The 23,666-nt window shown below is 45.8% G+C and overlaps 1 protein-coding gene and 1 long non-coding RNA gene across 3 annotated transcripts in view; one reads left to right on the top strand and one right to left on the bottom strand.

Annotated features, from left to right (window-relative positions):
• Positions 1 to 23,666, top strand: part of LOC135917192 (FMRFamide receptor-like) — a 982,442-nt gene that overhangs the window by 519,886 nt on the left and 438,890 nt on the right. The window lies entirely within an intron of this gene.
• LOC135917191 (uncharacterized) overlaps positions 4,386 to 23,666 on the bottom strand; it is a 31,617-nt gene continuing 12,336 nt past the window's right edge. Inside the window, exon 3 of the long non-coding RNA XR_010569221.1 lies at positions 4,386 to 4,594. This is a non-coding gene — a long non-coding RNA (uncharacterized lncRNA). The remainder of the gene's footprint in view (positions 4,595 to 23,666) is intronic.

Here is a 23,666-nt window from a genome sequence, read left to right as displayed (position 1 = left end):
AATCGTCACTCATCTTGCGGAAGTGCTATGAGTGACTAGCCAATAGCGCGAGGGTGGAACTCGATGTACATCATTTAAATACTACCGACTGTCGCGCGGAACGAGCAAGCGATCGACTTTTTAAATGTGCAAGGATAAGAACCTACTGCAAGACCTTCGGAAATCTTTTATGTTACTGCTTACAGTAAAATACATCAAATTAAATTTCTAAAGCATGCGTCACGCTAGTTTCCAGACGTATTTGCAGCCATCACACCGGGGAGACGTCGCTCAAAGTCGTCGCTCGCACGGAGTACGACTTGTAGGCGACGAGCGAACGCGACAGCCACCTTCATCGCATCGCTTGTCGCTGTCGCGCGCAAATGTTGGTCGCGCGCAAGATTGCTTATATGGGGTTTATCCTTTATTCAGCATAAAACATGAATTCCTCATGTGCTTTCAGTGAGTTGAAGATAACGCGCCCAAGTGACCACTTGCAGCATGCAGCTGCGGCAAAGTTTCTAACTAGCACTGGCGCTGCGCGTAACTTCAGTGGTCGCGACTACCCACTGGTGAAAGACACCGCCAAGCGCGTGGCTTCCTTATAACGAAAGCATGCCGCCATCGAAATAACGCCTTCTGTTACGTGACTCCTTATTTCAACAGCATCCCGTGCACAGTGGACTGCCAAGTCAAATAAATTCAAACACACAAAACACACGCTAAGCACGCTCCGCATAGGCTAGGAATCATGCGATCCTGAACAAACTATTTGAAGCGTCTTCTCGCCTTACTTCTTTTTGAACATACAATGGTTCTGAAAGCGTTTGCGATTTACAAAGCTCTTACGGATAGCGGCAAGTGATAAAATCACATGCAGTTATCGCGACGAGCCGTACGTAAAAATACTGCGGCTCCACAGCCACCGTAGTCATCCATAAAGAAAGCAACAAAATCGGAATAAAGAAAGGCGTCAGGCAGGGAGATACGATCTCTCCAATGCTGTTCACAACGTGTTTACAGGAGGTATTCAGAGACCTGAATTGGGGAGAATTGGGGTAAAAGGTAATGGAAAATATCTTAGGAACTTGCGATTCCCTGATGATATTGCCTTGCTTAGTAACTCAGGCGACCAATTTCAATGCATGCTCACTGACTGGGAGAAGCAAAGCAGAAGAGTGCCTCTCAAATTTAATCTGCTGAAAACAAAAGTAATGTTTAACAGTCTCGGAAGAGAACAGCAATTTACAATGGGTAGCGAAGCACTGGTAGTGGTAAGGGAACTTCTACTTAGGGCAGGTAGTGATGGCAGATCCGGATCATGAGACGGAAATAATCAGAAGAATAAAAATGGGCTGGGGTGCGTTTGGCAGGCATTCTCAGATCATGAACAGCAGGTTACCATTATCCCTCAAGAGAAAAGTGTATATTAGCTGTGTCTTACCAGTACTCACCTACAGGGCAGAAACCTGGAGGCTTACGAAACGGGTTCTACTTAAATTGAGGACGACGCAACGAGCTATGGAAAGAAGAATGAAGGGTGTAACGTTAAGGGATAAAAAAGAGCAGATTGGGTGAGGGGACAAACGCGAGTTAATGACAGCTTAGTTGAAATCAAAAAGAAATGGGCATGGGCAGGACATGTATTGAGGAGGGAAGATAACCGATGGTCATTAAGGGTTACGGAATGGATTCCAAAGGAAGGGAAGCGTAGCAGGGGCGGCCGATAGTTAGGTGGGCAGATGAGATTAAGAAGTTTGCAGGGACGACATGGCGACAATTAGTACATGGCCGGAGTTGTTGGAGAAGTATGGGAGAGGCCTTTACCCTGCAGTGGGCGTAACCAGCCTGATGATGATGATGAGCTTGATTGCAAAATAATGAAAAGACATCAATAGAGCGACGAAGGCGGTATGATTACGAAATCATGACGACAGTGCAATGACGCTGCTGCATTGATGACGATGGTAAAGCGACTGCGTGGCGATGACGGCATGAGTTGAATGGTAAGACAACGGCTTTTTGAAGACGGTGGCTGACGGCGACGATATGACACAAGATTGGAAAGGAATCAACGCAGGCAACATGAGCTTTTGATCAAGGAACACAGTAGTAGATGTAGGCACTGTCATGTTATGGTGACTCACAACGTTGTCGAAACATGAAGCTCTATATAAGAATTAAAAATTGGCTGCAAAATATTCCTCGACTGCTTCGACTGCTACTCCACTAGCGCCAAGCAGGCGAAAACACTCTCCATGCTTACTAGAGTGCTTGCGTGTATACTTCTAAATTCTGGTGGTTGGTTGAAGGCACTCTTTTCCAAGCATGCAATGTATGCGTCCTGATTCCGCTTACAGAGGCGTTTGAACAGAGTCCAAAAAACGCGGAATTCTCTGCGGTGATTCGACGCAGGGCACAGAACTTCTGAATTTGCGGTGCGTGCGATCTTTATACTTTTGGACAGTTAAACGTTCAGACGAAAACCAGTGGGGATATTTACTGCGTTCAGGTCTACTGGGGAATGTATTTGCGCATACTGCTCAAAACAAGCTCCGTAAACAGACCTACATGGGGATGAACATTGTTTTTTTCCGTAACGAGGGACCAATCGGTGGTGGACACGGAAACCAACATAATCTCCACGCTTTAAAGCAAAGCGAGGTGATTCGTTTATGTCACTGGAGGAGCTCTGCCTCAGTGGTGACTCAGAGAGTTATGTTTAGTTACGGGCAAACGTTATTGGGACGCACTAGAGAAATGTCAAAACGAAAGACATCTATAAGTCGCATGTTCGTTGGGAAAGGTATAAGCTGTTACCACAGGCATTCGTAATCAAGTGATGCTGCTGAAGGGAACAGAAGTACAGAAATTCCAACAGCAGGCTACATTTCTTCTCAGCGTAATGATTGTAGTATGAATGTCTACGCGTGTTCCAACCAATTCCGGATGTATTAAAATTACCAAGAATGATTACTATGTGCTTGCTATGGGAAGGTGCTACACTTCCCATAGAAGAGATGACCTCATCAAACAAAGCACGGGAAATGTACGGCACTACACAGAAAGATACAATTAACAATTGTTCACAGCGCGCTGGTTCTATCCAAATTGGTTCCGGTACACTTTCTATGTCGTAGGTACACTTTCTCTGAAACGCAGAACTTTGTTTCATTGCTGCTCGTACTTGAAGAAGACGCTCCTGGTCGGGTCAATAAAAAGATGCACAAATTGTGAGTAGGTGGTTTTCAGGCATTAACGTCTTAAGTGGTTATCGCTATCGAGACGTACCTGTGCCTGTTTAACTCATGTGGCAACATCTGATGGAGCGTTAACATGAGGAAACACATATTTAGCTACCGGGTGTACCTACGCATCTACTTGGATGCTGCGTAGCACGACCGTGCAGTTTTTACTGTAGTTACCACAAATTACAGGTACGTAAAGCTGCGTCTCCTGTTACAGCTCTTCTCGTCAATAAACTAATTACGTCCAACTGGTTGCTGAATAAAATTGTTACAATGATCGTTACTGAGTAGCGAGAGTAATCGGTAAATGAGGAAATCACCACAAATGTAATATATTACAAGTAAGTAATCACATGTAATTCATTGCATACAAGTCTGCCCACGCAAACAACTACTTGATTTACAGGAACAGGTTGGTCCGCCTGGTTTCACCTTACGAAGCCCCAAACAATTGCTAGATAGCCAGGTACCTGCAAAATGCTTCGCATAACTTCAATTCCCACAGTGCATAGGATCTGCACATTTTCTTTGCTGACACATTTCGTTCGCACACGCGCACATGCACGTGTGAAGACAACAGCCGCAACAGACCATGCCTGTTCTCAAGCTAATATGTGCCACTGATTTTCCAAAACATCTACATTGATTGCCTTTCTCCTTACATTTCTGCAGATAAAGAAATCACTTGTTTACATATCCTGTGGGAAAGATGCGCTGCTGATTGGCATGCCTGGAGTATTATGGATGACGTCATTAGGGACGCCAATCGGATCGTTAGCCCGAGTGAGTATATAGGAGCGAGTGAAAATTCTGGAAATGGCGCCACTCTAAGCTGCAATGATTCAGACGCTTAAAATGTAATAAGAAAGCCAATGTACATATGCAGCAATATTTAGCCTTTGATAGCCATACGGAACCGGTGCACTTGTTCAGAAAAGCTATGGCTGTTATGTTTGCACACAGACGCCATGCTCCATGTCCTCCCAAGCCCTTAACGGGACAGTTGGGATCTCGATAGGCTGAAGTGGACTGGCGGGAAACAAGGACGGGCGCTTGCGGAGCTTGCAGGACTCAAAAGCAGCAACATACCGACATGCAGAACGCTCCAGCAGTATGCTAAAGATCGATAAATAAAGAGCTTCAAACAGCCGCAAAATCCGCCGATTATATGAACTCTTAATATTTATCCTTAAAACCGTTATTTGTCACAGCGTTCTTTCGATATCAGCGGCAACAGCACTGTTCTATAATCCTCTGAGGCTACGATAACCATTCTGCACAATGTTTTGTTTTGTTTTTTTTTGCTTCCGGAGTCGCCCGCGTCTTGAATGTCGTCTTCCGAGCAGCCCTGTGCAGCAGGTTGAAACCTGCGACAAACATTGAAAGGGATGAATTAGGCATATAATTTCGGGGAAACAGTTAAATCCAACAGAGTAACGGAAAACATGCCTCACAGGGGGCATTGTACCGAAACTCAAGCACGCGGATTTTCAAACCGTGTTTTCGTGCGCGTGATGCCGACGACACAGTCGCAAGGCAGCTTGTTAGAACCTCGTGACGAGCTCGCCCATCTGTGTTCCTCGCTTTGGAAGTTGGCGTCCCTATTTACAGCCCCTTGTACAGCCCCTATAGAATTACAGATGTACGGGCCTTGCCTGGTCGCTATGGTATCAACACTCTTTTAAACACAGCTTAGCATAGCAAATAGCTTTTAACAGTTTCCATTAGTCTGTCGTGTGTTAAGTATGGCAGGCATCATTTCCCGCTCCCCAAATATTCAGCTCAGTTAACTTTGTTTTCTACCCCGAAGTTTAAGAGAGCGTGCAAAAATCATGCGCGTGGCTGCCCGCGGACTGTGGCCATTTGTAGCAGGCAGTAGAGGAATACAATGTCAGGTTGACATAATTAGGCAGCGTGAAAAATACAAAGACACATAAGGCAAGCGATGGACATGGGACGATTGTCCTTCCATCCCTTTTCTTTTGTGCTCTATGGTTTCTTTTTTTTTTTGCGCTCATTGGTATACACCAACTATGCCCTTAGCAAGTCATTCCAAGGTGAGGAGTTACATAGTCAATGGATGATTCGTAGTATCAAAGAAACGATAAGCGATACATAATTCACATACCTCGGTACACGTGAATAAAAACAATAGTGCAACCGATATTTCACACGTTATACATAAGAAGTTAATAGATGTGTCAGCGGATACATTCCGCAATACAAAATTCAGCAAATACATGGTCACAAAACGTATTTTGCTTGGTGGCAGCAAATAAATGATAGCGAAAATTCACTAATGTACTTTTTGTGTCCATGAAACGGTAACTGAGGACCACAGCATTTGATAAATGTAATTTGTCCTTGCCCTTGTTGTCTCGCAGAGTTTGCAACTGTGCACATTTACATATCTATCCATCAGTTCTAAATTCATGACGACGTTAGGATGTTGTTATAGGCTACCCAAGCACCGCGAGCGGCGCCACTGCTCCTGACAGGTGGCGGCATCTGTGGCAGAAAAATCGAAGCTGGGAATATCCACTGCGCATTTCGGCTGCGCTGCGCTGCAGCCGCTCGCTTTTTGTGCACGTGCAGGGCCCTCTCCTCGCGGTGCACGTGTGGTGCGTCACAATGTATCGCCTTCAGTGCGGCTTCAGAGAGATCGGCGAGCTGGACAGCTATTTCAGGAAAGCCAACTTGTTAAAACGAGAAAGGCTCGTCAGTCACGTATGCTCTGTGGAGCAGACAATCAACGGCAACGATGCACAGCTCAACGCGAAATGTATTTCACCAGTGAGCGACAACATCGTGTACGACGTGTACCTCGAGATGAGTGTCATTCTGTCATATCTTAAAAATACTGATTGTCTATACACAATACGGAATAAAGCCGCGTACTCTCGACGTTTATCCTTGTCGAATATGAAGCATATGTTTTAGTTGTTTTGATATGGCAGCCTTACAGTTGTTGTCGTCTACTGTCGGAGACGAACGTTTGCGGCGTGTGAAAAAAAATAATTGTACGGCCATAGCATCCCACTAAAAAGCCTGCGAAAATACACTTTTGCTTCGCCCGTTGGAGCATAACCTACTGACTTGGCGGCGAGGCAGCTGAAATTTAAGCACTGGGAAGCAGGTTGAACTGATCACCTCGTTGATTTCGGCGGTCGCGTCATGCCTGCACTCGAGTTTTGTGAAAGTATCGGCGTTACAGGCGCATAAAACCTGCTGCACGAAGGCGGTTCAGTGTGAGTGGTGCAGAATTAAAGGCGCCATATGGTATCGTGCGCGTGATGCACTCGCGTAATTACCGCGCTAGTGAACGCACACTCGAAACAGTGTGCTAGTGTTTATATTAGTAAACGTAAGCACATTATGTTACCTTTACTTTCCCTTTATGGGGCAGCGGGGAGTATTGTGGCACAGGTGCAAACTTGGAGTTAGCTTTAGAAATGCGCACCATGCAATGTTTCTGAATATTTGTAGAGGCAAGCTTGTAAGGCAGCTGCATTTGAAAAGTAGTGGCAATTGGCTTCACTGTCTCGCCCTTATCTTTTTTCTTTCATAGCTGCAGGGGTCGTGTCATGAAAAGCGGTATTTTTGCGTTCGAGAAGGCAGGTGCACCTGCAAAACTGGCATTACGGCTCAGTGCAAGCACACAGATGCGGTGTGCATTTACGTCAACAATAAAGAAGTAAATTCATGCACCAGCCAGCCCTACAAATGGCGCAAGCCAAGCGGAAAGCCTGGAACAGAAAGACGCTTAGAAAAAGATGTCTCGGACCTCTTCCCAAATGAGTTAGAAAAAGATTCATGCTGTAGAATGCACTGCTTCACTGAAGTGCACCAGTACTGAAGGTACGAGAATTAGGGGCTCGTTACGACACAGCAGCCCACGACACCGCAATACTTCGGACCGCGCTTTTCGCTTCGGCGGGGCCGCTTTTGCCATAGCGGAAACTCAAGTTCGCGCAAGCAGCCTTTTGACAACGTTCCCGACTAAATAGCGCGGGCGCGCACGTGCAGTGGCCGCCTGCAAACTGGTTGCGGCTGGCTGCGCGAGCGCCATCTATCCCCAGGTTTGCACGGCTCGCTCGCTAGAGCAAACGTGCGCGCGGTCGTCGCGCGCCCAAACTTGAGCTTGGGTTCCCTATTTCTACGACTACATATTTTTATGCTAAATTGGTACAAATTGTCTGAAAGTATCCGGCATAACAAGTAAATTTAGCTTTTTAAAACGGGACGCGTCTCGCTATCGACGGTATCATTCAGAATGCAACCGACGGCCTTAGTTGTATTCTCTCTAATGTAGAGATGAAAGTAAGAGTCGCAGTGCCCCAAATAAGGTTACAGTGGCTAATGCGCCTTAAACATCAAGCCTTGTATAGAAAAATCTTGTAATTTTTGCCAGAAAAAAATAGGTTTGTCGTGCGAAACGGAACTGCGTGCATTTGCGACACATTTACATAGTAACGTGGACTCAAACCTTTAAACTGACAGCATCTTCCTGGAATTTTCTAAAGCTTTTGACCGCGTAGCTCATTGTCGCCTGTTTTTGAAGTTATCATCATTAAAACTTGATTCACTAACTCTTTGCTGGCTTTGAATTTTTTTTTCTAACAGGCAGCAGTTTGCTTTCGCTAACAACTTCTCCTCGCCCCTTTCAGGTGTTCCATCCGGTGTACCACATAGAAACGTTCTTGGTCCCTTACCCTTTCTGATATACATTGATGACATACCCAATAACGTATCATCATGGATGTGCATTTTCGCTGACGACTGCACTATCTATCGTTCTATTAACACCTCCGATGACCACTTGATCCTCCAAAATGATCTTAACCAAATTATTAATTGGTGTGACACCTGGCTAATGACTCTAAATTCATAAAAATGTAAAGTGACGTCCTTCACCCGCAAACGCACTAACTTGGACTATTCCTACTGTATTAATGCGTCCCATTATCTCGAACCTCATCATTTAAATATCTAGGCGTAAATCTTTCAACAAACCTCTCCTGGACTTCTCACATTACCAACATCTGTGCCAGTGCTTCTCGATCACTGGTTTACTTGCGACGTAACCTTCGAAACTCACCTCCACTCATCCGCAAACTGAAATTTCAAACATTTGTTCGCCCACGACTTGAGTTCGCCGCTCTAGTCTGGTCTCCCCGCCAAAATTATATAATTAACATGCTGGAGTCAATCCAAAATAGAGCCGCACGTTTCATTTCTCGGTATTATGACTACCGTTCTAGCGTAACTCAAACAAAGATTCACATTTCATTTCAGCTGCTAAGTAATCGTCGCGACACAGCCCTTTTGTCATTATTTTATAAATACACCTACCACACTAACAACCGTTCCCTACACCTAGAAAGGTCATCGCACACGTCGTACAGATTACACCATCATCATAGCTTCACGTGCATCTATGGTAAAACAGAAGCATTTAACTCGTCTCCAATACCGCGTGCCATTCGGCTCTGAAACAACCTGCCCGACAACATAGTTGCGAAAACTGACCATGAAAAATTCAAGCACTCACTCAACTCGCTTAAGCCTCGTTAACCATTGATATCCCACTCACTGTTCTGTGTTATTTTTGTACCTTTTTCCTGCACTGTTATACGTTTGTTACAAACTTAGAGTTCCTTTTTATTGTACTCATATGCAGCGTTATGTAGGTAATATGTTTCTCTGACTTTTAGGATGGGCATTTGGCTGGTGTTTTCTTTTTATTATTGGTGTTACTAGATTTTATGTACTTGATTCTATGCCCCCTTACTCAGTCCCCATGTAAAGGCTTTGTAAGGTATTTTACAAATAAAATAAATAAATAAATCTTCCACGGTTAGATTATGTGGCCTGTCACCGCTAAAGCAAAAGACAGCTAAATGTGGACGTTGCGCCTCAAATGCCGAACACAACCGAGAGCGGAAACAGAAAATCGATACTTTCATGAGTGCTGAATGATCGAAAAACTCTGCGTCATCATTTCTTTTTCTCTCATCGCGGCAACGGCATTGTGACTTTTGCTTCTTGGAATAGAGAACTGTACCAGAAATCCTCCTCCCTTTCTTTTTTTGCTAGAAATCAGCAAATGCGGTGCGACTTGGATGGCGGCACGTATGACAAAAGATATAATTCACCAGCTGTTGTTCAAAGGCCATAAAGCTGCTGCTCCCAATGGATGAAGCACCCAGTAAAAAAAGAAAAACTGAAAGAGGAATACACAGCTCAATCCGCTTTACTGAAATTGCCTCTGCAGCACTTTCTTTTTTCTTTCCCTCTCCATCGAACATGCCCATCACCGAGGCATAAATATTTATTATTTCTTGGAGAGGGGAAGGGAGCAGCTTCTCTATATTGTTGTCTCCGCGTCTACCATGGGATGCATGATTACCCTCATAAACGCACATCCACAAAATTTTCAGATTGTCATCAGGCGCTGTAGGATCTGACGAATTTTGCCTCTACTTTGTTTATTTTCCTGTTTTTAGCCCTGGCACCGCTAAACTGCAGTATTATAATCTTTCAATATTAATTTCTTAATACATTTTCTTCGTAAGTCCACAATTTCTGACGATGTGCACCTGTTTCCTGCACTGAATAAAATCTGTCAAGGCAGGTCATTTAATAGTTTGCAATATAATGACACAGCGTTCTTTGTTATACGCGTAATAAATGTCAGCATTGTCCTCATGTTACCACGAAAACACAAAAGGCGTAGTTCATAAAGCTGTCATTTCAATGTAATCAAATGTCTAGCGCCGTCATAGCCTGAGACACTCGCGTGCACAAGGGCATATGCGCTAAAGTTATTCTCATTTTTCGTTAATCTGGCTTGTTATGTGTAGGCACCGTTTGCCACTGATCTGTCAGCACCTTATAGAACGCAGCCCTTGAGCACCCGTTCCTACGTTGACAATCGGCGTGCCTCGGCGTTGTTGTACTTCGTAACCGAGCGAACGAGCACAGCAAGGCTTAAGAGGCTAAAGTGAAAGCATGAGGCGGAAAACGGAGGAGTGGATGGGAAACGACTTGCGGAGGCGCCGAGTTGCGGCGGCCACAGCATCCTCAGCCGCGTAGGCGAGCTCACATGCGATTCCGAGGGGGGAGGGGGGCGGTGCGGCGTGAGGTGGAGAGGGCTGCGCTCATCCGCGACGTAAGCTGCTGAGGCCATTGCACGGTACTAGCGTGTGTGACGGATATCACTGCTCCTGCAAGGGCTGATGGCGTGCGGCTATGAGCATGGTTCGATGTGACCCTTGGGTGTTGTCGCCTCTGACACTGGTGCCAGGACTTCGCCGCGACGAATGGCGGTTCTCGTCGTTGATGTAACAAAACCACGAGAAGAAATGCGTAGCGCCGTGCAAGGCGGGCTGTGCGGAGACGATGGCTATGATGTAGCACCAGAGCAGCGCGCGTTATCTGTACGAAAACAAAGCTTTGCATTAGGAGTATGGCAGCTGCTGTGAATTGCGCCTACGTGTCATCCACGCTCTGCCTCTGGCGATCTCCCGATTAGCGAGGCAGTCGCGCCACACTTCGCTCCGTTCCCATTGTGTCGCACGGGACAGATTATCCGCGCCAGCTACTCTACTCACAACGTTCTCTTCCTATTATAAACTGTGTCCCTATACAATCATCGTCATTCATAGTCATACAATCATATTGACACGCGCAATGAAAACACGTGTAGATCTGCGCTGAAATTTCGCATTAGGGAGTATCGTAATCGTCGGTGAATGTTGTTATCAATGGATTGCAAAAAAGACACAGACCTGCGCAGCACACGCAGTTCAGTGACTGTTGAAGCTGGAGCTCTGTAGGAGCTCAATTTTCCTCAGCGCACACTAGAGGGTCTTCGTCGCGAAATCTCTTAGCGTCGTTTTCACGAGTACGAACTGAAGTGCCCGCCACGGTTCCACGACGAGCTGCGGCTTGTGCTGCTGCCTGTAAAGTGGCCTGCTCAGCCCGAGGTTGGCTGGTTGCAGCCACATGCGTTGCTCCACGATTTGCTTCTTCAGCAGCGGTTTGTACCTTGCGAGGAGGCGCCATAACGTGTACCGAAGAGTAAAACACGTGTGTCTCTGCAATGCGTCGCACATATCACGTACCTTGTCGTGTGACACGATACGAAATAGCTACTACATCTCGTGACACATGGTAGAATACGACGAAACTGTAATGCCAAGTCTGTACGTATCGATTTTACGCGGTGCGCATCTGACATCGCGTGACAAGGGACGATACGACGCTGCTGCTGAGGATGATGGAGATTTATTGGGATACCGTTTGAAACAGCGCGGCGACAAATACTCACTTAGCCTGTTTGATTAAACCAGGTATTCGAAGCATGTTTTTCATTCTATGATTTCTGTATACATCTTCGTAATCTTCCGTTACTTCTTCACTTAGCAGCTAGCAAGCACTGAGGTGGCGCAGTGGCAGAGGAGCTGATTCCCCCGCACAAGGCCCGGCTTCAATCTCGGCTGGAACTGGGAATTTTTTTCTCATTCCTGGCGTTAGCAGTGACGGAAACCGGCGAGAGCAGCAGGTGACAAAATCGTCAATTCAATTAACTGTTGTAATGAGCCCATAACACCTTACGCTTTAAAATAAATGTAAATGAATGTTTGTATGCACACTGTTGTTGCAAACCTGCGTATTCGTGTTCGTTGTTAACGCCTATTTCTTCACAATAGAGGCACAGAAATGGAGCGCAGATAATTATGGTGCATTGTATGTTTCTTATTTTATAGCACATTCATAGGTCTACTGCGCAGAAGGGTAATAACAATATGCACGCAACGTTGTGCTCAGGTTTGATACAATATTTCATTACTTTGATGAGCCGTTTACTCTTGAGCTTGCACTAGTGCTGTTCGACAGAAAGCTGGCGGTGAAAACTGTTTAGCACTGGAGTTTCTACTTGTCTTCTATATTTAGCGATTTCAATTCTTTAGTGCTTCACACGTCAATAATGAAAACTTTCAAATTACCAACAAAACGGATAAGGGGCTAATGCACAGCAAGGTTGGGTGGTCAATAATGAAAACTTTCAAATTACCAACAAAACGGATAAGGGGCTAATGCACAGCAAGGTTGGGTGGAACTGCAAGTGCCACGGCTTATGTTGGCTAATAAGGAAGCTTCCATAGAAGCCCACGTTTACAGAATATAGCGGTGTGTTACAACCGTCCCCATCTTTGTATTGGGGGGGGGGGAAGGAATTCCGTCAAGAAAAAAAAGCTGACGTCACGCCAGGAAGAGATAGCGACGTCTTGATTTACGTTCCATTGGCCCGAATGTTGAAATTCTTTTCTGGTCCAGCATATCCACCACTGCTCGAGCAGTATTCGGATTTTTTCAGGGCTCGCAACTCACCCCAGCTTTATAGGCCATCCTGTCTCTATCAGAGCGGCAGGTGTCTCAAAGAGAACACAATTAGGCTGGCAATGAAAGCTATTCGTTTCGTACGCTTCTTAAGAACGTGAAGGACTAGAAGGGGAATGAATGACAGTGCGAAGAAAGTTCCAAGAACCACATCACTTTTAATAGGAGATAACTCTTCAGACAATATACAATATACAAAGACAAGCATTTCGTCTACCGCCCACTACATCGCGGTGATGAATGTACAGCATCCCGAGGACACTCACGGTGCCCGTTCACCCGCGGACATTGGTTCGAGGAAGCGAGGAAATACATCGAGTGGTAGCGAGGACACAAAGCTGTACTCCGCATCAGGTGGCGAGTTCTCGGAAAACAGCTTTCGACTTGTCCAGTACCGCAAGGCCAAACGAAGAATTCTCAACGCATTTCCGACATCGAGCTCGAACACCGTGAAAACTGCGCCTCAACGATGGCCTCACTCCATCCTGTTTGTGCCACAGAACGCTACTGACAAACTACGCGTCCTCAAGAGGCAAGCAATCTCCGTATATCTAGAGAGAACCGCGCCGAACGATATCAAGGATGTCAGGATAAACGCTAGGTGAACATCCTGGCAATCGATGTGATGAACCAGAGCACGCTGAACATACTACAACATGTAACGCAGCTGGGTGACATCAAGGTCCGCTCCATCGTGCCAGCGAATGGTGCCACAATGACAGGAGTTATCTATGACATTGACAATGAAATACCTAACGCAGACCTCCTAGTTCTTATAAAACCATCAAGTGAACACAACGTCATTGTGCATGTTGGTCGCCTCGGTGAAGGTTGGACACTTTCGCCACTAGGTTCGGGCATTTATTGCAAGACCAATGCAATGCCTCAAATGTCAGAAGATTGGCCATGTGGAGGTTGTTTGCAGAAATTCTGCCGTGTGTCCTCAATGCGCTGAACCCCACTCAGAAGACAACTGCAGCGCAACACGTTGAAGTGTCCTAACTGTCAGGCTGATCACTGCACCTCTTCCAAAGACTGTCCCCAGATCAAGAAAGACATACCATTCTTAAAGAAATTGCAAGAGATAACTCTACCCACAAAGAGACCGCGGTGAAAGTGCGGCGAAGATGACGTCACCGTGAAAGGACTTCCTGACGGAGAATATAAACTTTTCAAGAAAAGTCAACTCGTCAAGCAACACCATCAGCGGAAGTTTCCAGCACCCCAAGCACCTATGTTGGAAGGGAGAAAACTGCCAGGTCTCTTTGTACAAAGGAACGGCCGCCACTTCCACATACACGACCGGCATAAGAGCCACAGAAGAAGCCGCCCCCAGTACATCAAGGGGCTGTGTGGACATCAAGGTGTGGACATCAAGGTGTGGACATCAAGGGGCTGGAAGGGAGAAAACTGCCAGGTCTCTTTGTACAAAGGAATGGCCGCCACTTCCACATACACGACCGGCATAAGAGCCACAGAAGAAGCCGCCCCCAGTACATCAAGGGGCTGTGTCGCGGAAAACAGATGAGCTAGTGATAGCTCTTATAAGGCCTTTAATGAATGTCATTCGCGTGTTGCTAAACAACATGCACACGCCGTCTGCCAGAAGTGCGCTTCAAGTACCGGACTTTCTGAGTCCAGTGCTGGCAACCCTTGAGTAGATCATGGCTCCCAAGCCACTGTCTTTCAGGGGTGAGGTCCGTCAAGCAGCTATTTTTCAGTCGACTGCTCGCGGACTCAGAGCGCACATTTCGGATTTCCGTCGCTTCGTGTATGCCAATGTGTTTCCCATTGTCATCATTTGCGAGTGGTACATAACGAACCCGATTAACTGTTGGTGAAAACAGTAAGGTTTTGGTGTTTATTCACCATGACTTCACTTACATTCATCAGCCTGTGCCACCTAACGACGACCATAAATATATATGCCTAACAGCAAGAAGAAAGAATTTTACGTTTACTTTAGGGGTGCCTACTTATCTCCGTCAAGTCAATCTGGTCACAAAAGACTACGAGGAATCTTATCCTCAACTCCCGGTCCCTGGGTCATTATTGGAGATTTCAACGCCCATCATACACTCTGGGGAAGTTCGAAGGTCAACGTCAGAGCTCTGGTATCTTTCGCCTTCGGTAATAAACTTTGGCTGCTGAATGACGGAAGCCCTACGTTTCTTCGTGGCTCCACATACAACAGCTGTCTTTACTCGGCTTTCGTATCACGAAGCCTTGTCAGATGTGCTGGGTGGTTTCAGGACATAGAGACGCACGGGAGTGACCATATCCCCACGTACGTCAATATCAGTGTATTGTCCCCTTCCAAAATACGAGATACGATCCAAAGAGTGGACTGGTCTAAATTTCCATCCGTGAGGGAAGAACACTGCGACGCCAATCCATCTTTCGACTTCAAAGAGGCAATCAAGAGCGTTGAGCGAGAATGTATACGCATTCTCACATGCTCTTCCAAACTGACGGAATTTGATGTAGAACTAGAACGACTTCGAGCAATCCGATGACGTGCTGAACGAAGATACCGACGTACGAAGACAACGGACGATTTACGGACCGCCAGACACACGCAAGAGAAGATTCAGCGCCGGTTAGACAAGCTTGAATCGCAGCGTTGGACTGCCTTCTGTAGGTTGCTAGATCCATGCAAGCCTTTATCGCAACTATGGAGAACGGTGTGCAGTCTCCGGACACTCCTCGTACAGCGGTTCCCATTCAAGTCTCTTGCCCTCTCAAAAGAAAGCGGAGATGGAGGTGGCAGAGGATTTATGCGCCAGATTATCCGGCCAACTCCAAGCTCCCAACGTTCCAACGCCTTCGAGTAGTTGTACGCCACCACGTGATCACCGCATGGACCTACCATTCTCAATCCACGAACTTAAGACAGCATTAGCTTTGTGTGGCTGTGCATCAGCGCCAGGACCTGATGGAATTTCCTTCCGTGCACTGTGTCATCTGGGTGAGCGAGCAAGAGGTGCTCTCCTTGAGCTGTACAATGAATCGTGGAGAGATGGGGCGCTACCAACAAACTGGAAGACAAGTCGCCTTCTTCCACTGCTGAAGCCTGGCAAGTCGCCGTTGGAACTCTCGTCATATCGCCCGATCGCTTTGGTAAGCTGTGCGGGCAAAGTAATGGAGAGGATGGTGCTAAGACGCCTGGAGTGGCACTTGGAGTACCACAACACCTACCCGGATGCCATGGCGGGCTTTCGACGTGGTCGATCATCTATCGGTAACGTCGTCGACCTGGTCACCTACATTCAGCATGAGAAATGCCGTAAGCGTCTCTGCGCTTCTTTGTTCATTGATGTCAAAGGGGCATATGACAACGTTACGCATGAAACCATCTCCTCGGCTCTCTCCTGACGTAGGAATGGGTGGTCGGATGTTTCAATGGATACGGAGCTATCTCTCCCTGCGATCGTTTTTTGTGCGCACCGATAAAGGCCATATTTCTCTAAATTATAGCTGCAGCGGCGTCCGCCAAGGCGGTGTACTTAGCCCTGTGTTATTTTTTCTAGCTCTAATTGCTCTCCATGAGCACGTGCCGAGCACAGTCAAGTTATCAATGTACACGGATGACAGCTGCATATGGACGTCTACAGTAACACGCCTACAGTTGCTATCGATAATTCAGAGATCCGCCACCCAAACTGGGAGCCGCCACCCAATCGTTAGGGACTTATCATGAAGCCCTCACGTATCGTACGTGAAAAAACAGTTGACAGGCATCCGCCAGCTGTTCAAGTTTTTCACTGGCAAGACGTGGGGAATGTCGACAATTGCCATGTTAAAACTGTACAGGGTGCTTTTTCTAGGCTTTCTGGGATACAGCTTGCCAACAATAACCAACACAGGTAAGATGAATCCACGTACAATACAAAGTGTTCAGGCTCAAGCCATCTGGATTTGTCTAGGCCTGCCTCGGAGTGCGTCAACAGCGGCTACAATAGCCATGGCTAGAGACAACTTTGTGACCACCTACATTGAAACTGAAGTCCTCAGGACCCATATAAGGCATCTAACCAGGAATTTTCGTCACCACTTAGCCTCTCTACCAGCGGACAGACCTCGCACATCTTTCAGCCAAACAATTACCGCACATGATGAATCACTGTCAAACTGTTTTACTCCGGCTGCGAGACCTTCGATTCCTCCATGGTGCCTCGCTCAACCAAAAATCAACCTCACAATACCTGGAATCACGAAAAAAGCTGATCTGTCATCACCAGCCCTTAAACAGCTCACGGTACTATTCTGTACGTGAACTAACGTGACTCTACACATATCTACACTGATGGATATGTCTTGCCAAACAGTTCTACGGCGGCAATCGTGGTACTAGCGACAGTCACAACAATCAACTCTAAGACGACTCACGTGACAACGTCGATGGCAGCAGAGCTCGCCGCGCTCTTTACTGCCCTTCATTACATTGGTAATGAACAGCCACACAAGTGGACAATATTCTGAGTTTCTAAGGCGGCACTGCGGTCTCTACTGTCACCTTTACGACGTGGACCGCATGAGCAGCTAAGCTAATATTTCACATTACAGAGACGTTACACCATATAAGTGATGCAGGCCATAAAATAACTTTCCAATAGCTTCCAAGTAACAGCGGGATGATTGGCGATGAGCGGGCCGATAAAGCTGCCTGTTCAGCCCATACTGCGGACACGTACCAATTCCACTTTTCAGAACTGCCGCGGCACGGAAAATCCACCTGCTTGCTCGGCAGTGCACCATGTCACAATGGAATGACTCCCTTTTAAGAAAGATGTGACTGTACTCATTTGATCCAACATTAGGTCTTCGAGCGCAATCACATCTTCGCCCTTGGAGACGCCACACTTTTGCATCGACTGTGGCTGGGCGTTGCCTTTACCAAAGCCTATGCGTTCCGCATAGGGATGACGGACACCCCAACCTGGAACGACAGAAAACTGAGCTAATTGGTAAGGATTCATTATGCAAAAAAGAGGTGAGGCGTGCAGACAGGCCACAAGAGTGGAGAAGTGGACAACACGAACGCCGACTATCAACTGAAGAGAGCACTGAGGCGAAAAAAGAAAGAAGACACAAAACTCATCTGCGCAAGCTCAGGAATGGTATCATCGCGTGCCAGTCGGGTAGATGTGTCGGTCTACGTGAGAAATAACTGTTAACGCACTTAATCTCTTCCTTATATAAGGTAATCGAAGGCTGACGCACGCACGAACTTCCACCGTTATAGATATGCCATGCCTCTACCATAAGACGCGTATCTTCATTCTTGTGCCTGTGCAATATCGCGCATTCATTTAACTCTGGCGTGCAGTTACAATCTTGACAATTCAGGGAAAGTTTAGAAGGCGATCCACCGGTTAATGACCTTTTATGCTCCATTAGCCTTTGATTGATACACCGCCCCGTTTGCCCTACGTAGAACCGGCCACAGCTAAAGGGAATTTTACAAACCAAACCCATATGACAGTCAGTAAGCCTGTCGTTCTTATTATGCTTCAATGGACAAATATGAGTTTTTTTCCCCTTTTACCTGCTCCCTTTTCCTCTGCACGGCAGCGCATATCTTACCTAGTTTATTGGGAGCAGTGAAAGCAACATTAACATTGTATCTACTTGCAAGTTTTTTTAAGCCTGTGAGACAATGAATGTACGGCATAGCCACTACTCTTTTTTTTTTTTGCTGTTACTGCTTTCTGTAATCACGTCCGTCCCCCTCGAAACCGACTTCTTTAGGCGCTCAGCTGCAGCAGCCACTGCTACACTAGGATAACCTGCTTCTAATAGGCGCGGGACCTATTTATTAAAACTGGCGCTCATCTTGTGCAAGCAAGATCTGGTGAGAGAGGACTTAATGCACGGCATGGCGATTCCGTTTTTTACTACTTTATAATGCTTCGATTCAAAGTTTAGCAACGGCTTCGAAGATCTTGGGGAGTACTGCCAAGAAACGTGATTTTGTTCGAAGACCAAGGAAATGTCAAGAAACTGAATTACGCGTCGCTGAGGAAATTCCTTGGTAAACTTTAATCCTCCTCCATAAAGTTGAACATGCTCACTTACTGAGGTAGCAGCGGTATCCATTTCTTCCTTATTGCAGAAAATCCAGTATTCATCAACGTAACGAAATATCTTGATAACGCTATCACCTAAGGACTTCTCTAAGCAGCTGTCAACCTTACTCAGGTAAATATTGCTAAGAATAGGGGCAACCTTTGAGCCAATACAAATGCCTGATTTCTGCGGAAAAATGCCATCTCTCCACCCAATCAGCGTCGAATTCAAGTATATTGAAATATTTTATAGAAAACCTCCCGTGGAAACACCGCATCTGTCAATAAAAGCCGACTCTTGCACTTCTTCTTTAATGCCCTCATTTACGGAATTTAGCAACCCGTCATACGGCAAGGAATAATACAGATCTTTGATATACATATCCATCGTGTTGTCCACTTCTCTACTCTTGTGTCCTGTCTTCACGCCTCACCTCTTTTTTGCATAATGACCCCCAACCTGTCACCACTGCAGCCATGAAGAATGTATTGACCATATTTTGTGCGCCTGCGCGCAGTAAAGTCCACAGAGGGAATGTGTTTGCCATGAACTTGACTGACTGGAGGACCAACTGCTATCGGAAAAAAGAATTCTACACCATCGAAGTGACCTAACGTCACAGAAGGAGGCCGTGCAAGCGCTATTCCGCTTTTTACGATCTACCGGTCTTTGCAAACGTCTTTAACTGGAACGCCTTTTTTTGTGTGTGTGTGTCTCCATGTGTGCGTGTTTCTTTTTGTTGTTTATCGTTTTCCTTACTGTCATCTTTCTAACCCCTATCTTCCATCCCCAGTGTAGGGTAGAAAACCGGGAACTGATATCTGGTTAACCTCCCTGCCTTTCCTCCTCATTATCTCTGTCTACAATATAAAATACACGTCACCGATTAAGAAAAAGAAAGAATGCTTCAATAGCTAATCCACAGCCACAGTTGTGACATATATGCGCAAACTATTCGAAGAATCTTCGAAGCGCTCAAAACCCTTTGCAACGTCCCGTATTCGTATGAGAACGTTCTCATAGAAGACAGCGTTGCGCCATATTATCAATTAAGGAGCATTTCAACCGAACATGCTTGCTGTGCGTCGAGTGCTTGTGTTACGAAGAGAGAACAAAAACTGCAATGCGTCTCCTCGCGTAGTGCCGTGGTTTCAACGTCCGGGTGGGACAAAACACTTCAAATGCAGCAGCGTCAAGATGAAAGATAATGCCTTGTTTGCGGTCATATCTTCCTATACCCATGAATGCCGGGTGCTAGATCCAGCATAACTTGAAGTGAATGGCGACGCCTTGGACAAACACGCGAAGAATTAAAAAAAATAACCTCGGCCGAGCCACTGCCCTCAATTGGGAAGCTTTAGCAATTGCCAGAAGCTTTACGGGTGTCCAGTTAAGAACCAACTTCTACACTGTAAATTTTAAAAAAAAAGAAAGGCTCAGTTTCTCTATAGCGAACCGAATGTTATCTGAAGGGGAACTGTTACTTTGTTGGAGAGTACTCTGCTTATGCATTTTCAAAAATTTCTTCCTTATAGGTTCTTTTTGTTTAATTGTTTGTCCCTACTTCACCTAGTTGCGCTTCATCGCGCTACGCTAGATGACGCTTCTAGCAATAGGTTTTTGGCACGCTTTTCATTCCAAGTTTCCGGGCATATATTGTCATGTGGTGGCGTCCGTGAGGAACATAAAGGTTTATATATTATTACACGTGTACTTGTTTAGCTATTCCGGGTGACCGCTTGTCACCGCCTAAGAAATGTTATCGCATAGCGCCGGACGCGCCTCCTTGTATCGGAAGTTTCTGGAATGTTATCGATGGTTTCATCCGTTGCCTGTCACCGCACCCTGTGTAATCTGATTGCACGTATGCGGGATGCGAATAGTGCAGAACTTTGTGGAAGACACGCGGGTCCCAGTGATTACTCTGGAACACTCCACGACTGATGTACACAAACCGACGCGCTTGACCCGCAGATCAGATTTTCCACAGTCGTCGACTCTGTTCGCCGCTTTCGTTGAGAATTGAATGTAGCCTGCTTTTGTGGGCAGAGGTTCGCCCAATAAAGTTAGTATCATCAAGAAATAAGTGTCATTTCGTTATTAACATATGTGATTTATGCGTGTAGAGGCGAAACGTGCGAAAGCGGTGAATGGGTGGTGCTACAAAAAAAAAGCAGTTCGCTTTTACATACATGGCGTAGAAAATACGCGACTCATCCAAAACAGTACCCTACGTACCAGGAATACATCCTGTGTACAAGCATTCCCCTCATACCAGGTCTTACTTCCTGCACATTGAGAGCTCGAATACATTAGTTACTGTGCGTTTCCAGGAGAACTTGGCTACAGCTGACGCGACAGTACGCTACGAATACACAGAGGCGACCACAACGCAGGCTCTCACACAGACCAGGCTGCATGGTCGCAGAATTCCTTCTACTTGCACTAAAGACAAATGCATGCATGGATGCCGTTCAGACGACAGAATTTTCGAGTTACAAGTTCATGGCGTTTGAGCGCCTTGGGGTTATCTTTTGCACGTTCTGCCTGTGCAAGCAAAACACTCCCGTGTTATCACTCTTGGCAATTGCGCGTCGCGTTTTTGATAAGTGTGAGTGCCGCAAAAAGGCTTAAAAATTGTCACAAGCTTGTCGCAGATTGAGTATGCGCGAAAGTAACGGTCACCATGGCCGAGCTGCTTTTCGCTGCGTCATGAGAGCCGCGGCGAGCGGGCTTCATAAGTAAAAAAAGAAGCACAGAAAACAATTTTCAACAATGTTGGGCGTCAGAGAAAGCGCCACGAACTTGTCTTGTCAGTGATTGAAATAGCGAAACATAACGGCGCACGACGGCCGAGGTGTTTTTCACTAACCGCGTCACAGCGCCAGGAAGGCCCACTGCGCTTCAAAAGTACCCCAAGAAGTAATGAAATTGGTTACAATAATGTTGGGTGTCAGAGAAGCATCCAAAACTTGTCGCAGTATGATTCAGCACACGCGAAACTGCGTGACAGCGCCCTGTGCGACTAACGTGACGAAAAAACTAGCAAAATAAGGTACAGTGATATTGGGGATGATAGAAAGCGTCGCAAACATCTCCCAGTACAAGTCATTCGTTAAAATAACTGCGCCACCACGGCCACACTGTTTTCCGTCAACTGTGTCACAAGTATAGCTATAGATGCCGTGCCATAAGCCTAATTTCTTGAAATGCGTCGCAGGCTGTCGAACAGCATTTCTCACCTTGCCGTAGTCCAATATTACAGTGGTGCGATGTCGAAGTTCAGAAGGAAAGCAAGAATTCGCCGGGAGACCACCAAACCAGACTAAACCCGAGAATAAAAACACAGGCAGACGGGTGACCGACGGGTGAACTCGGCCAAGAAGTGCGCACTTAGTACGGCCGCGCGCGGCCACCCGCACCGTCTCTGAAGATGATCTGCAGACGGCTTATGCCTTTGTGCGCGCTGTGTGTTCGCCGCTCTCGCTTTGACACGGTAGAGCGCACCATAGGCGAGAAGGTTAAATTTTTCCGGGAACGGCGGGGGCCCGACTTACTTGCTGGCGCACTTGCTGGTAAGCTTTCAAGTTTTTTTCCTCCAGTGTGAATCAATGTTACTTTTATGTATAAATACCTCTACACTCTACCCGCCAACTGAAGTAATTAGTCAAATAAATAAGCAATATTAATTAATTAATTAATTAATTAATTAATTAAATAATTAATTAATTAGACGAATAATTGATCCTATGTCTAATTACCTAATTAATTAATTAATTAATTCGTACTGTTAATCCTCACTAGAGGGTCCTTGCAGGGAGGGTCAGAGATTGAATTGTACGTAGAACAAACATTGAAGATCATTTGTAGGAGAACATTTGTAACACATAGAACGTTTCTGGAAAAAACAAAGTTACATACAAGGAATAACTAATAAGCTATACATTTTGAGCGAAATACTGATCAAGACCAACCTCAAAATCACTCACAGTATTTTTTCTACCACATCATTCGGTAATTTATTCCACATTTCATTAGCCTCAGGAAAGAAAGAAAAGTGGGATAAGTCTGCTCGAGCTAATATTGGTTGCCCGAATGTACTGCGAGTTTTTCGTGGGAACATTTTGTGAAAGAGCATTGCATAATCATTCTTGTTTATTTTCCCCTCTACGTGTAGTATTTGAAAAAGCAGTTTCAATCGCTGCTTCTGCCTTGATTCCAGCGGTTCCAGGTTACATATTTTTAACATTTCAGTTACCGAGTGACGTCCTTGATATTTAGAGCAGATAAAGCGAACTGATATTCTCTCAATTCGTCCTAGTTTATGTTTTAAAACCTTTTGATGGGGGCTCCACGCAGCAACAGCGTATTCTAGGCTCGGAGGGATATATGTCTTGTATGCAATCAACTTGACTTCTTTCGTCGCCTGGCGCCATTTGCTTTGCAGGAAGCACAACTTCTGATATGTTGATTGGCAATTATTTTCAACTTTGGGACACCCGTTCAATTTGGCAATTATTTTCAACTTTGGGACACCCGTTCAATTTATCTGTTATTGTTGAAAATATACTGGTAAAACTATGTAGATTCAAATATTTTGGTATAACCATATCATATATGAATGAGATCACTTCTTTCTTTCTGTTATGTGTGTGTAAGCGGGTTTATTGTAACTAATTTCCATCTGCCATTTTTGACACCACTAGCTCAAGTTTTGAAGGCACTGGTTGATTTTAAATTGACCTTCCCTGCATGTTACAGGACAATAAATTACGCAATCATCTGCGAAAAGCTTAGCTTTTACAGGTGATTGGACAAACGCGTAGAGATCACCGATGTATAGCAGAAATAGTAGTGGCCCTAGTACGGAACTCTGTGGCACGCCCTAATACACTTCACGATTTTCTGTCATGGTATCTGCCACTCTAACTGCTTCTTGCAAACATTTAAATACGCTGCTATCCA

The sequence above is a fragment of the Dermacentor albipictus genome, chromosome 3 (assembly GCF_038994185.2).
Source record: "Dermacentor albipictus isolate Rhodes 1998 colony chromosome 3, USDA_Dalb.pri_finalv2, whole genome shotgun sequence".
NCBI classification, from domain to species: Eukaryota; Metazoa; Arthropoda; class Arachnida; order Ixodida; family Ixodidae; genus Dermacentor; species Dermacentor albipictus.
This window is presented reverse-complemented; position numbering and strand designations above follow the sequence as displayed.